Genomic DNA, 12,100 nt, shown 5'->3' with positions numbered 1-12,100 from the left:
ACAGGAGCAGTTTGATTTAGCTTGTGAAATACCAGGTCTAAGCGTATTAACTACAGTTAGTTCAGTTCTCTGAATAGTCCATGAATTGATTGTTTTTGGTTTTTTCATAGCTGTAACTTTGCACATGACTTTCAATCTGTTTTGATTATATTGTTCCTCCCTTGACCCACTATCCTGAAAAATTTACGCATCTTTTAACTCTTAGCTGAAACAGGAAATTGGACATGCACCACACTTCTTATTTTTATTTATTTTATCATGAAGAGGTTCCTGTCATTTTAATTAGGTTTGCCATGAAAAGCAATAACCTCAGCTAATCACTCTGCACTCCTCCTCCACCTAACCCCCATCTCCCTTCATATGCACACAGCGCAGGAACCCAAAGGCCCTCCTCCCCACAATCCTCCCTGCTCTCATTATGGGAAGAAATGTCACTAAATGGCCTCAGCCTCCTCCATACAGCATGAAACAGGATGAATAAAAATATCTTCAGGAAGAGTTTTTTTTGTGCTATTATCTTAGGATGGAGTCAGGGGCAGAGATAGAGGCCAAAGGCTGGGTGAGGTCTGTGGATCTCTCAGAGATCTGAATTGGCCTGAGGGGCACAGAGCCCATCACTCACCCAGAAAGGCGGCTACATCTAAGAGGACAGGGGCTAGGATGGGCTAGGCTGTACGTGTGAGGATAAGGAGAGCTAAAAATCCATTCTCCTTCCTCCCCCCACACCTTCCCCAGCTCCCGAGAGGGGAACAGAGTCACACTTCTCACAAGGTTTCATCTGTGGTTCCTAGAAACCTTGGGCAGGCAGTGAGTGGGGCATATCCCCTGGTGCTGCCTGACGCCCCTTCCCCAGCTCAGGGCTTCTCTCCTCCTGCGAGCACTGAGGCCTGCAGGATGTCAGGCAGGGATACAATCCCCTTGACCACATCATTCTCACCTACCACAACAAGTCAGTGAAGTTCTGCTTCCACCAGCCTGTTGCTGCTGGTCTCCAGAGTCTCATGCAGGTAGCACTTGAGGACACCCTCCAACTAATGCGATCGATGTTGCAGGGCTTTGGTCCCAGACACTTCTAGGTTGTTGTAGGTCTTTTCTGCTGCCAGATTGATAACATCAAACTTGGAGTAGATGTCCGCCACACACCTTTTCTCATCTACCACTGGCAGTGCTGAGACTCGGTGTTGTACAAAGATGCCCAGAGCCACATAGATAGCGGTGGTGGTGCGGACCATAACAATGTTGGCAGAGGTACCAATCTGTAGGTCCTCCAGAGACTTAGACATGAACTCTGGCTTGGGAAACTCAGTGACAAACCATTGGAAGAACTTGAGGATGCGCTTGTCAGTGAAGATGTATAAGGTGTTGCCTGATTCTGAGTCAATAACTGGCAGCCTGTGGCTCTTGTTTCAAGTTAATGAGGAGACAACATCACACAAGCTGGCATTAGGAGAAATGCAGGTGAGTGGTTTGAAGGAGTCCTGTCGGTGCATCTCGCTCCAAGTTTCTATCTTGTGTTCTTCCAGCTTATAGATCTGCTCCGAGGCTGATTTAGAGTAGCAATGCGGGATAGGGATGAAACTGGTGATGGCCAGCATGCCTACAAAACTTCGCTTCTTACTATCCCACAAAGGGGCAGCTCGTACACCATTAGTCACCAAAGCAAAGACAGCTTTTTTCACCTGCAGGGAAGTATCAAATACAACCAATTTGGAGCTCGTGGGAATCAGGTCATCGCAGCGATGAGACTTCATGAAGGAAGTATACACACTCTTGTTGGATTCTGGGGTCTCTTGAGGATGCTCATTTTCCAGAGCTGGGGACCTGTCTGAAGAAGCGACCGTCTCCATTTCAAGAGGAGCTGACTGGGTTGGCTCGCTTTAGGAAGCTCTCGCACCACACTTTTTATTGCAGATCTCTGAGGTTTGGGGTAAGGCAAAAGTTGACAAACTAGGACCGAATCCAGTTGGCTGCCTATTTTTGTAAATAAAAATTTGTTGGGCCACAGCCATGCTCATCGGTCTGTGGATCATCTGTGGCTGTTCTGTGCTACCGTGGCTATAACAGGGGCTGTTGGGACCACAGAGCCTAAGATACTTACTATCGTGCCTCCTACAGACGTTTGCCAGTCCTCAAGGTGAGAAGGGAAAGGCTTTTCTTATTTTCCCATGTGAAAGGACAAAACGAAATTACAAAGAGGCGATGGAGGTATTGTTTTCTTTCTGGTGTGTTTCTCAGTGTTATAGGAACTTTCTCTAAAAACGTATTTTTAATTAAAAAAAATATATATTTTTAAAGATTTTATTTATTTATTTGACAGAGAGAGGCACAGCGAGAGAGGGAACACAAGCAGGGGGAGTGGGAGAGGGAGAAGCAGGCTTCCCGCCGAGCAGGGAGCCCGATGTGGGGCTCGATCCCAGGACCCCGGGATCATGACCCGAGCCGAAGGCAGACGCCCAACGACTGAGCCACCCAGGCGCCCAATTTAAAAATATTTTTTTTTTAGTATATGTGCTGCCGAAGCGAGCACTTAAAAATATTTTTAAAGATTTGACTCAAATGCTATTTCATCCATGGAGTCTTTTTTTTTTTTTTTCCTTTTTTTTGGCAGTAAAGCTTGAGCAATAGCAAAGTGATAGTATAAAGCTCCCAAGGAGGGAGGGAACCTGAAGTAGTTGTCCCAGGAGTTTTCTAAGTCTAGGGGTGTTTATGGGCTTGTTAGTGGGCTGTTTTAATCTGATGAACCCTCCCTGCGCCTATCATCCAATCAGATTTTTGTCACCTATCTATCATCTGTGAAAGGGTGGAGGACTCCTCCAGGGTGGTGTAAGATCCTTTTAAGTGTGGTTTCCTCTTAGGGTGTGTGGGGGGTGCCCTTGTCCCTGCCTGCCTGCCTTCCAACTATCCTTCATCATTCCCCCCTGTGAAGAGGTAACCCTAACTGCTGTTAGGGAAGAAGGGCGACGACCCATCGTAGCTACTTCCTGCTGGTCAGGGGCATTGGATGGGGTGGCAGTCAGGGTTCCTCTCATCCTGATCAAGGGATCCCCTGTAGATGTTTGGTTTTGACCTTCAGGTGAGGTTCCATCTGAACCACCATTTGGAGTTTGACTTTTATTGGTTAGTTGTCCTTAACGATGGTGGAGATCCCAGAGGAATCCCCATAAATGTTGCAGGATTTTTTCTCCATCGGTGCCCACGGTTCTTGGTCTCGTGGCTTCGAGGAATGAAGAGGTACACCAGACAGAGTGGTGGGCAGCAAAGCAAGGTTTATTGAGCAAGAGCAAAGGGATAGTACAAAGCTCCCGAGGAGGGAGGGGACCCAAAGGGGCTGCCTCCCTGAAGCATTCTGCTATGGTCTGCTTCCTATATGTTTCCATGTAATGTTAGACTTTTCTACATTAGTAGTTATCATACTGCATAGCAATCATTGTTTCCATATGTCTCCCAGACAAGACCATGAACTTCATAATGACAGAGACATTGGGCTGAGTGCTTTTTTAGGGCCTAACCCAGAACACGATGATTTTATAGCATGTTGAAAGAAAGTACTTCTTTACCTTTATAGTTTACAGAATATTTTCATCATGATTATTTAATTACCTTACTAATTTTACTCAAATGTTGCCTAATCAGAGAAGGCTTCCCTGAACATCCATAAAAAATAGCAGCTCATTACACTCTAACCACTTTATTCAATTAAATTATTTTTATAATGCATATAACTACTTGATACAGTAATTGTTTATGGATGGCTCTTCTCCCCTCACGTCCCGAGAATGTAGGCTTCCCATGGCTAAATACTTGGGTATCTACAGTTCAGTGCTCTATCCCATTTCCTAGAACACTGCCTAGAACATAAACTCATTAGAGTAGAGCTATCCCTATCCTCATTTTACAGATAGTAAGGAAACGAAGATGGAAGACATCATTTTTTGTTTTTAAGTAGAAAGGATCTTATTTGAGTTACATACAATTGTCTTGTTTCTTTTTCCTTGGAAAATAAAGACTAACTTGCATATTTAAAATTTCCTATATGTTTATCATTTTTGAGGAAGATAATTTTATCAAGCTATGGCCTCTTTTCTAAAAGAACATCTTTTCTTTTGCATTTAATGATCTATTATGTATTTTTATTATTTTTGTGGTTTTAAGCAAATTTTTTCAGCTTTACTGGGTACAATTGACAAAGCTGTAAGATACTGAAAGTAGAAAGACATGATAGTATGTATATGTATGTATACACTGTAAAAGGATGAACACATCCATAACCTCACATATTTACGATTGTTGGATCAAGGAGTAACAAATGAGGACAACAAGAGACAAGAAACGGGGGAGGGGGCAAAGACATAAGAAAGAAATTATATTCTTTGAAGATCAAATGTGTCAGGAGGAACATTTAGCTAAAAGGACAGAAAACGAAAACTGTCTATGTCTCCATAGTAAGAGTAGAGATAATAGTACCAGCAATACTGTTATTTCATAGACTATAAGTAGCTATTGTGTATAAGATGCTCATTTTATGTACCACTAAGAAAGAAAAATATTTCCAATTAATCTATGATATGCCATTGATTAGTATGTGCATCCTAATCTCAGAGTTGCTAAAATGGAAAAAAGAACTGTAAGAATCGATGTGATGAAGTTAACCACCTGCTCCACCCCCTGCCCTACCAACAGCGACTATCATTTCTCAGTTGTCTGCTGGCTTTCACAACTGCCCTTGGAGTTTATTGTCCTTATAACAATTTCTGCCTTTTTTTTTTTTAAGATTTATTTATTTTAGAGAGAGAGAAAAAGAGAGAGAGAGCAGTGTTGGGGGGAGGCTGAGAAAGAGGAGAGACTCTCAACCAGACCCCCTGCTGACTGCGGAGCCCGAGGTGGGGCTTGATCTCATGACCCTGAGATCATAACCTGAGCCAAAATCAAGAGTTGGATGTTCAACCGACTGAGCCACCCCGGTGCTCCTGCAACTAATTTTTTTTTTTTAAAGATTTTATTTATTTGAGAGAGAGAGCACGAGAGGGGGGAGGGTCAGAGGGAGAAGCAGACTCCCTGCCGAGCAGGGAGCCCGATGCGGGACTCGATCCAGGGACTCCAGGATCAGGACCTGAGCCGAAGGCAGTCGCTTAACCAACTGAGCCACCCAGGCGCCCTGCAACTAATTTTTTAAAAATATATTCATAAGTATTTAATGATCATCTTTGTATAACCTGTTTTGAAAACATTACCATGATATTATGTCAAAAATTAAATTTTGTGCTAAAAATTAAAAATAGTATCATATCAAAAATTAACAATAATCCCTTTATATCATCTGATATTCAACTTTCAAGTCCTTGATGTAAACATTTAAAAAATAACTTTGAGATACAATTCACATGCCCTAAGATTCACCCTTCTGAAGTGTACAGTCCAATGACTTTTTAGTATATTCACAAAGTTGTGCACACGTCGCCACTATCTAATTTCAGTACATTTTTACCACTCATTAAAAAACATCCCATAACCATTAGCAGTCACTCCTCATTTACCCACAAACTCCCCAGTCCTAGGCAGCCATTAATCTTTGTTTGCTTGTTTCTGTGGATTTACTTATTCCAGACATTTCAACATAAAAGGAATCAAGCAATATCTGGACTTTCATAGCTGGCTCTTTTCACTTAGCATGTTTTTCAAGGCTCATCCATGTTACAACACTTATCAGTACTTCATTCCTTTCTGTGGCTGAATATTAATCTCTTGTATGGATTTACTACATTTTGTTTAACCATTCATTCATCAGTTGATGGACATTTGTGTTGCTTTGACATTTTGGCTATTATGAATAATGCTGCTATGAACATTTGTTTATGAGTTTTGTGTGGACATACGTTCTCAATTCTTTTGGGTATATATGTAGGTATGGAATTTCTGGGTCATATGGTAACTCTATGTTTAACTTTTTGAAGAACTGCCAAACTATGTTCTGTAGTGACTCTACCATTTTATTCTCAGCTGCAATGTATGAGGGCTCCAATTTCTCCACATCCTTACCAACACTTGTTATTGTTTGTCTTTTTTATCATAGCCAGCCTAGTGGATGTGAAGTAATCTCTGTGTGGTTCCATTAATTTTTTAAGTATCAGTTTCTAAGACTGAAAAAAAGTGTATATATATATATACATAATTATATATATATAATTGATCATGACTGTGTTCTCTGAAAATTTGGCAAATTGTCTTTAAAGACACATGTGTACACATCCACCTCTCTTAAATTTCCAGGGCTTGATCTGATGGATATTAACAACTACTCCTGTGAGTAAGTTGGTAGGAAAATCATCATCTCCAAGAGATATGAGCTGAAAAAGGCTGCCAGCCAAACATAAATCATCCTATTCGAGGTTCAGTGCTTTATTACCAGGTCACTCTGCCCAGGGATAAGGAACGGAAGAAATAAGAGCAGGAAAGACTCACCGAATTGTAACCTCCATTAGAATATCTAAATTTAACACAGAACCTGCACCAACAGTATGTCTTTTTATGATTTGTTCCTTTCACTTTTAAAGGCAGGAAGGTGACAATAAAAAGACTCTGTGTCATGTAAAATGACACGTTTTATTTTTCATATTTGTCCCCCAAAGAGGTAGCATTGCAAAGAAATAGCATCTTGCTGAGAGCCAAAGTACTTCCATCATTTATGAACTCTTCATGGCACTGGCAGAAAGGCAAATATTTCAGTTCTCAAAAATCAAGACACATTTAACTTTTAACACCGAGTCTTGTTATAAATTGTGTATGTACATGCGTATAGAGATCCATTTTATATCAGATCCCTCAGCCATAAGAAATCATCATGTACTGCTGTTTGTCAATCAGAACAAGACTGTAATGTTTATATAAGAAGTTCCTTTTTGATGAAACCATGGACAGAAGCAAAAGGACAACAAAATATCAGCCCCCACGAAAACCCAAACTAGTTGACCCAAACACCCACATTCTGATCCTTCAAATATCTATTGCATGAGTTATCTCTTTGATACCTACTCTTGGAAAAAAGAAAGGAAACAAAAGGAGATCTTTTAAATTGTTAAGTTGCAACCCTTAAATGTATATTTTATCAATAAGGTATTCCTAAATATTTTTTATTTTTTTCCAAATCAATCTTTCATGCCCATATATTGATTGAGATTCTAAGATCAGTCGATTACTTGACACTTTTTTGAATATCCACTGTGCTAATTCATTGCATGTATACTGAGTACCTACTATGTGTAAGGCACCAGGCAAGGTTATTCTTCTCTTGTTGGTCCAGCTAACATTAACAACGAGAACTTTCTTGCTGTCTAGAATGTTCTGACAAGGTAATTGTATCACCTCATCCTTCATGTACTTTAAATCGTTTTGCAAATCTCACTTCATAGTTGAGGAACACCCTATCTAAAAATGAAAAACCTTCCTCCCTTCCATACCTCCAGCTTAAACCATTCTCCTACACTGTCTTGTTTTTCTTCAAAATACTTATTACCACCTAATCTCATTTAAGTTAGTTGTTCATTTAATTATTTGTTTTCCCCACTATAATGTAAGCTTTATGGGGGCAGAGATTTTTGTCTCTTTTCTCCCCACCCCCCCATTATTTTATTTCCAGGATCTGAATAACCCTTGGCACTTAGTGCTCAATAAATAGTTCCTGAATAAACAAATGAGTGACAATGGCCACTATTTACTGGGTAGTCATAGTTTTTGACTTCCGAGATGTCTTAGATTTTTTTTTTTTATAGCATGCATTTATTAGTCCTTTCTTAACTTTGATTTTGACTTTGGATAAACTTATACTTTTTCATTTTTCCAGTTTCTTCTTTTCCAGTTTGCTTCTTTGTTCAGGAGCCCTTCTGTTTCATCCTCTATGTTGTCCTTTGTTATCTAAGGTGCTTTCCTGCTTTCTCCGTGTTGATGAGGTTCAGCACTAACCCTCTCCATTTAATCCTGCACTCTATTGCCTATAGGTCATCTCCACCTTGAGCACCTCAAACAGAATATGTCCCAAACAGAAATTATCACCTTCCCCCAATACCTGCTGTGGACTAATAAGCTCCATCTTCACTGATAACATCATTAATACTCAGTCTCCTAAGCTAACAATGTCTGAATCCTCAGTTCCTCTTTCTGATGATCTGATGAATGCGACCTCTTCAACATCCTGGACCCTACTTTCTCCACATCCACACTGCACTATCTTAGCCCAGACCCTTACCCTTCCGCTCTGAGGAAACTGTACCCTTCTCTAAGAGAGGAAATCTCAGGGACTTACCGCAGCTAGCTACATTTGGAGGAGAGAGGATTATGTCTTTCCATGGCAAGTTACAACAGCTTATGCAGCATTTGGGGGGAGGAAGCTGTATTGCTACACAATCCTATGATCAGAAAAAAGCTAAACATAACCACATGTGGGCTAGTCACGGAGGGGTAGGGGTGCAGTCATCTCTGAGATGGCTGGTGAAAATGAGAAAAGCAAACCCTGACTTGGGGATCTGGCCTAACAGCTGGGTCTCTATGTGGTTAGCAGCCCACCTGGCATTCATAGCTAGGTCATGGTGTTCTCAGAATCTCCCAGAACCCCAAAATCTGATAGGGTCACTCTTTGATTGTGATCAAGTGACACCAAAAAACCACACACACACACACACACACACACAAAAAAAAACAAAAACAAATTTCATAACCTTATCTAAGCACAGATGAAAACAGGGTCATGGTATAAACCACAAAATGCCACATGTCCCTTCTCCCAGTTCATCCGAGTGACTGCTGCTGCCATAACATTTGCAGCTTTAGCCTCATTCTAGTCTTCCCTTATCCTAGATATGATTAAAGATACCCAATTAGAGAATTACCTCCACTTCTGGAGAGCATCCAATCCCCTGAAAAGACCTGCTTTCTTGAGGGGTGCCTGGGTGGCTCAGTTGGTTAAGCAACTGCCTTCGGCTCAGGTCATGATCCTGGAGTCCCAGGATCGAGTCCCACATCAGGCTCCCTGCTCAGCGGGGAGTCTGCTTCTCCCTCTGACCCTCCCCCTTCTCATGCTCTCTCTCATTCTCTCTCTCAAATAAATAAATAAAAATCTAAAAAAAAAAAAAAAGACCTGCTTCCTTGATCCCTTCCCCAAATCAACTACCACCAGCTCAAATCCCATAAAAAGTGCTTTCCAACACTGTCTTACTGAGATGGCTCTCAGATCCTCACAGTGTGCTTTCTCCCTTGCTGCAAGGAACCACAGCCCCAGCTGGGCTAACTCTAGCTTTATTCTTGGTAGTCTCTGGCTGCAGGGCGTGAACTCTGGTATGGGAATTCCACTCTATATTCGAATGAACCAATCAAGTCATTGCTTTTAGGCAATATTAGAGGCTGAGTAGGCAGAAATAAGATGGGTGGCTCAAATTCAGGCTGTAACTCAAATGCTTGAGAACATTTGAATTAAGCAGTCTTGAGAAATCTAGTTCCAGAGTAAATATATGGTTAAAGAAAAGATACCACTTGCTACTTTAGAATCCCATGGATTACTGAAATAAATCCTTAAGACTTTAGATAATGTACACCTTTAAAGAATGTGTTCTAAAGTTGTAAAGAGGAAGCAATAGCTGGCTACCTTGGATGTTGGTATGATGTTCTGGCTTTCCTCATTAATATGAAAAATATTTCCCAAGTGTTCACTATGCTCTGAGCATTTTTATAGGCATTGGAGACATAGGAGTAAACCAAATACACAAATTCCCTCTTGCTGTCTTGGATTTATATTATAATTGGGTATGAAAGGCAATACAAATAGATATATAAGTCTGAAAAAAGGAAAATATCAGCAAGTACCAAGTAATACGAAGACTGTTAAATTAGGGAAGGTTAGAGTGTGTCTTGACAGTTCCTGTAGAAAGGATGATATTAGTGAAGGCTTTTCTCAGGAGGTGACAGTCAAGCAGAGATCTGGATATCAAGAAAGAGCCAGCTCCGCATAGATCAGAGTGAGGGCATTCCAGGCAGAGTGACTGTGTAGAGCAAAACCTCTAAGGAACTATGAGGACTGTCCTAGTTTGCTTGGGTTGCTGTAACAAACTACTGTAGGCTGAGTGGTTTAAATAACAAGTATTTATTTCTCACAGTTCTGGAGGCTGGGAAGTCCAAGACCAAGGTGCCAGCGGATCTGGTCTACCTTCCCTGATCGTTGGTTAAACTGTCAACGGTGGAAGCCTAAGACATAAAATGACAATAGACAATGAAGACTCCTCCCCCTGGGAGCATCAATAAGAAGTTCTGTCTCAAGTCTGTGGAACAATGTGGTAGTCATAAAACTGATTTTCATCACAGTTAAAGGTAGGAATACTGAATCTGTTTAATTTTTTCAATTAAAATATTGTAAATCACAGACCAGAAAATTTCCCCTTCTCAGTCTTAAATTTTGTATTTCTCCAGGAGATGGACATTGATACTCTTGGCTTCCACTTAAGAAACCTCTCATAGTGGTTTCTGAGTCTTTCCCAGCCTTGCTGAAGACAACGAGCAAACAGGAAAATGGAATCTGAAGGCAGTCAACTTATTTCCGGAGCCAACAGCCTTTATATTTGTTCTACTTAAATTTCCATGTCCACTTGACCTGAATGTACTACCTTGAGACTCCTCCATGCAAAAGATTTAGATGCTGCCACGTACTCAGTAAACATACAAGAGTGCCACCAACTAGTTGTGGGAAAACCTACGTTTGACTTTACTGATCAGTCAGAAGGGAACGGCAGTGGTGCTTAAGTAATAATAGTGTCCCAAAGGTGAAGTTTATTTCTCTTTGTTGGGTCTCTGGGTGTCTAGTGGTGGGTTAGCCACAGATACGGTCTGCGGTCTCCGTCATGAGGTCAAGCTCAGTCAAGTCCAGTTATTCTAGAAAAACAGCACAACGAACCCTTTAGTGGATAAACAAAAACCACGTAAATACCAAACTGACACCTTACTGTATCTAGGTATGCAGCTTCCTTGAGGTTCACGTGGTAATATGCAGACATTTAAGCCTGATCATATAGAGATTGTGGGATGATTGTCTGAGAAGATGGGTCTTAATACTGTGGACACCCTGAGAAGAAGAGCAACACCTTTGGACAAGGGTTTTTTAACTTGGTTGAGTATCAGATTCCCCGAGGGGCTTTAAAATCAGTCAGTTAATTTAATATATACATTGCAGCAGGTTGAATTATGGTCCCCAAAGATGCCCACTTCCTAAACTCCAAACATGTGATTATGTTACTTTAGGGACTTCACAGATGTGATCAAATGAAGGATCTTATGATGGGGAGATTATCCTGGCTTACCTGGTGGACCCAATGTAATCACAAGGTCCTTATCAGAGTGAGGCAGGAAGGTCAGAGTGAGAAAAGGACAGGAGACTGAGGCAGAAGTCCTAGTGATATAGGGTCATGAGCCAAGGAATGTGGATATCTTCTAGAAGCTAGAAAAGGCAAGCAAAGGGACTCCCTCCAGGACTTCCAGAAAGAACATAGTCCTACCTACTCATTTAGACTTCTGACCTCGGAAATTCTAAGAGAATAAGTTTTGCTTTATGTCACTAAATCTGTGATGTATTACAGAAGTGCTAGAGAACTAATAGATACACTTTTCTAGATTCCATCTCACAAATCATAAAGGTAATGGTTGTTTGTCACCACAGTGACATAAAATAAAGATACAAAGAAGAAAAATCCCCACCTACTCCATTCCGTACCTCCCCAAACCTCATTCCTAGCTCTTTAGTTAACTAGTTTTTAATTTATAGCAGTTAAGTATTAAGTATCAAGGCCTTTTAATTAGCTTACATTGCCCTACTACCATGTTCTTTCACTGAAAATGGCAGATTGCACAAATGGCCAAAAATCACTTGCCTCTCTCTATCCAGGTCCCTTTGAAAAGTGATTTACAGCAGTTCCCATCAAGAGGTGGATTTTACCTTCCGTACTAACTCTGGGCTTGGTCAGGTGACTTGGTTTGGCCAATGGGACAACAGCAAATAGAGCTCAAGCAGAGGCTGTTGGGAATTCTGCTATTATGTGACTAGGCCAAGCCAGGCCAACCCACATATAAT

General features: G+C 41.0%; 1 pseudogene; it reads right to left on the bottom strand.

The window, feature by feature from the left end:
- Positions 1-854: 854 nt before the first annotated feature.
- On the bottom strand, positions 855-1,847 carry LOC110580100 (annotated as a pseudogene).
- Positions 1,848-12,100: the final 10,253 nt, after the last annotated feature.

The sequence above is a fragment of the Neomonachus schauinslandi genome, chromosome 12 (genome assembly GCF_002201575.2).
Source record: "Neomonachus schauinslandi chromosome 12, ASM220157v2, whole genome shotgun sequence".
In the NCBI taxonomy this organism is placed as follows: domain Eukaryota; kingdom Metazoa; phylum Chordata; class Mammalia; order Carnivora; family Phocidae; genus Neomonachus; species Neomonachus schauinslandi.
This window is presented reverse-complemented; position numbering and strand designations above follow the sequence as displayed.